Source organism: Priapulus caudatus, unplaced genomic scaffold (genome assembly GCF_000485595.1).
Source record: "Priapulus caudatus unplaced genomic scaffold, Priapulus_caudatus-5.0.1 Scaffold298, whole genome shotgun sequence".
NCBI classification, from domain to species: Eukaryota; Metazoa; Priapulida; class Priapulimorpha; order Priapulimorphida; family Priapulidae; genus Priapulus; species Priapulus caudatus.
Genome location: NW_014577359.1, coordinates 85,635 through 89,472, shown reverse-complemented (window position 1 = coordinate 89,472; position 3,838 = coordinate 85,635). Strand labels below are relative to the sequence as shown.

Here is a 3,838-nt window from a genome sequence, read left to right as displayed (position 1 = left end):
ATACTATAAATATTAGAGGCGGGTGTCCATGTAGATATTCCTTAGAAGTGAATTACAGATAATTAAATGTTCGAACCGCGCCCGCCTGTACTGGCGCATTGTATACAGCTGTTAACCCCCCCCCGCGCATACGCTATTGCGCTATAGGCGGCATGAAAGTGTACTCTCATATCTTGCGAACGAATTGAGCTACATTTCTAGAAATCTAGATACATATAATAATAAACATATGTCTTAGCTATACTCCCCGTGAACTTTGAGTTTATTGAATCACAAATAGTTGAATTAATTACCAAAAATATACGCACAGTATCGTCATAGGATAATATATATGCGCGGCTATGGCCCGTAGGATGGCCGTAGGGATAGTGTACTAACTCTAAATTCTAATATCTCGCGAACGATTTGAGTTACATTTTCTAAAATTCTAAATACATATAAACACATGTCTTAGCTATGATCTCTGGGAATTTTGAGTTTATTAAAGCACGAATAGTTTAATTAATTACCAAAAATATACGCACAGTATTGCTCATAGGCTAATATATACGCTGTGGCTATATGCCCGGCAGCCGGGCACGGTCTTCGATAAGTTCGATTTTCTAAATGCCCAGCAGTTCCTAACCCCTAACCCTAACCCTTGTTTACTTGAGACAACGCTGAAAATTAAAAACTGCCGGGCATTTAGGAAATCGAAGACTGTACCCGGCAGCCGTCAGATATATGCCGGCTGCCAGGCATATAGCCACTCTGTAATATATACGCGCGGCTATGGCCCGTAGGATAGCGTGCTAACTCTAATATCTCGCGAAGGATTTGAGTTACATTTCTAAAATTCTAGATACCTATATACACATGTCTTAGCTATACTCTCTGTGAATATTGAGTTTATTGACGCACGATTAGTCAATATATTAGCAAATATATGCGCGCGGAAGAGAATTATACAGATGATTAAATGTTCGAACCACCCGACTCCGAACCCCCCTACCGCGCCCGCCTGTACTGTGTGTACTGGCCATAGTACCAGTACTGGCGCATTGTACAGCTGGTACATGTATTGACATTGTATACAGGCGGGTGCGGTAGGGGGGTTCGGAGTGGGGTGGTTCGAACATTTAATCTGATTAATCATCTGTAATTCACTTCTAAGGAATATCTGCATTGGGCACCCCCTCTAATAATTGATAGTGACGGTGCCATAAGCCGTACAAACTGCTTGCCGAAGTTTGAGAGCTTGTTGTCATGCCCTGTAAACGGATTTGGCGGCCATATTTGTGCGCACTAAGGGCCGTGAGAGGGTGCGCTGACTGAGCTATAGTAAGTACTAGTAGTACTCGCCAGATGGTGGGCTGGCGCAGGGTTGGCGCTTATGTTAGGGTGGGGGAAAGTGAGTTTCAAAATACATGCCATGCAAGTAACTAACAACTTTCGATACAAACTTAGTACCGGTACTTCTGGGAAGCAGAGAAGCTACGTATATAATATGTATACATACAGCTCCTTGGTACCGTGAACAATAAGCATGTACACTGTCACTGAAAATGTATACATTGTGTATTGAGATTGACTCAATATTCTCAGACTTCAAGTTGATGGAAAACGGCACAGCCACAGACATTGTACACATCACACATCACATCTACACATCATTGTATACATCTACTACCGCCATCTAGTGGCAAAAATTGACAATCACGCAAAAATAGACCGACCAGTAATGTATATTCTGTTCAGTCCTTACTACGATTCGACTTCGATACATAATATATGTATATGTATATACAGGCCCGTAGCCAGCTTTATATTGGGGGGGGGGGTTCGTTTTTCAATGTTGGCAATTTGCTCGGCAGGGGCGTGTACAGGATTTGTACCATGTTTACACAACATCTATATTTAAACGTTATATACATGTTCAACATAACAATGGAATAGTAACGAAGAAAATTCAACATTATCTACTTTGATGTGAATTGGTTGTAGCAGTGATAAAGTGTTGTTTGAATGTTCTAGGGAAGTCTGGTTTTAGTTGTGGTGGCATGCACACATGCTTGCGCACACACAATAAAGTTGAAGTGAATGTGCAATTTCACAGGCATTATACACTGTTAGACGTTTGTGAGTATACTGGTGAATTTATTACCAATTTTGTTCAATACTTTTAAAACTTTTATTTTACAATACATAAAGTCATTGAGACATGGAAAAATTTACATGTATTACATTACCTTTTATTGCAAAGCGTTAGATTAGGGACATTACGGTCCACATGAATATAACAATTGTTTGATTGTAATATAATACTGCATCGAGTGATGGTTTATGAGCAAGTAATCATTGACTGCAGAAGTAATTGGCCTTGTAAGCAAGTCTAATTAATGTCTTCTTATCAGGATTCGTGACATAACTAATCACCAGTTGTGTGGATCCAGAGGCTAACATGAAAGTGAATCGCCATGTCTTACTACAACAAGCAATAATGTCAAGCATAATAAGGCAGGGTTAAAACTCCCTTCAGATGATGCAGGGTTCACACATGCTCTCCTCGCAGCACACAGGTCAGGCTTAACACCTGAAGGGACAACTCAAATAGTGTTCAGCACAGATTTGCTGAGAAATGTCTTCTTGTATATACTTTGTATCTTGTCTAGGGACAGCACACCGGGTTGAAATGCTAGGATGGCATCATATTCGCTGCACATCACATTGTATATGAAGACGTCTCTGTGGCTGATCAAGCTTTGCAGAATCTTACACGAGGAAGACATCACCATGGAAACACCAGAGTCTTTTTTCAACCACTTTTTCTCTATTCTGTGGTATCTATCAAGTCACCATAACTGATGTTTGAAGAAAAGAATGCCAGAACGGTCCTTGTGTATACTGGCAAGAATAGATATGTAGTGTATGATGCCAGAATTAAGATGGATACAACCACAAAATTGAACATGGCCTGTTCCCATGGTTCTAACACATACAGTGTGGTCATCAGCAGATACTGCATGTACACCCATGAAATGAAATTGGTGACCTTGCTGAAAAATCCTTGCTTGGCAGGGGTAGAAAGCTCCACAGAATCAGCCATAGCAGTGATGTATAATCGCTGTCACTGTACCACTTCTGCTTTGAAACACTGGGTCGCCACTTCTGGGTCGCCACTTCTGAGGTCGCCACTTCTGAGGTCGCCTTCTGCTTTGAAACTGAATCATAGCACGCATCTGAGAAATGAGTGTGCATGCATATACCCGGTACGTAAACATGTAATTAATTTGCAATTCTAACATTATGAATCATACAAATAAAATACAACTCAACAATAATTATTATTTGTCATTATTACTCTTGTTGTTGTAATTTATTTTACATTAGTAATAGTATATAATAGGCGAAAGAAAGTAGAAAAAATGCATTTTGGTAGTAAATTTCAGTAATTTTGGTAGTACTACTACTAGTACACTAAATACATTTCGTGTTCAGTTGCCATTACTCATACTCATAGCTCTAGTACTATCATACTCATAGCTTAGCTCCAAGAAACGGTATCGCTAGGGTTAGGATACCGTATAGACAATCCGGTTTTATTGGGATACATGTTCTCTATCCTTGAACCGACAATCCGTCGCACAGCCTGGTCGGGCTAACTCATAGCTCTATAGTCTATACTATAGTACTACCAAAATTACTGAAATTTACTACCAAAATGCATTTTTTCTACTTTCTTTCGCCTATTAGTCTCACCTTGTGTAACGCCAATAAAATACCAAAGAAAATTCACCTCTGTGAATAAAATTACACTTTTGCTAAGGCTCGTCCCTTATCAGATTCTGTTATCAGTTTA

General features: G+C 39.7%; 1 protein-coding gene across 2 annotated transcripts in view; it reads right to left on the bottom strand.

Moving 5' to 3' along the window:
* Positions 1-1,600, bottom strand: part of LOC106808714 (protein FRA10AC1 homolog) — a 3,893-nt gene extending 2,293 nt beyond the window's left edge. The window contains exon 1 of one of the 2 annotated variants that reach the window (XM_014811544.1): positions 1,553-1,600. The gene's annotated coding sequence lies outside the window, so the exon portion shown is untranslated. Of the gene's footprint in view, positions 1-1,442; positions 1,487-1,552 lie in introns of those variants that run through there. The other variant, XM_014811543.1, reaches the window with a different exon arrangement.
* Between the last annotated feature and the right edge of the window lie 2,238 nt (positions 1,601-3,838).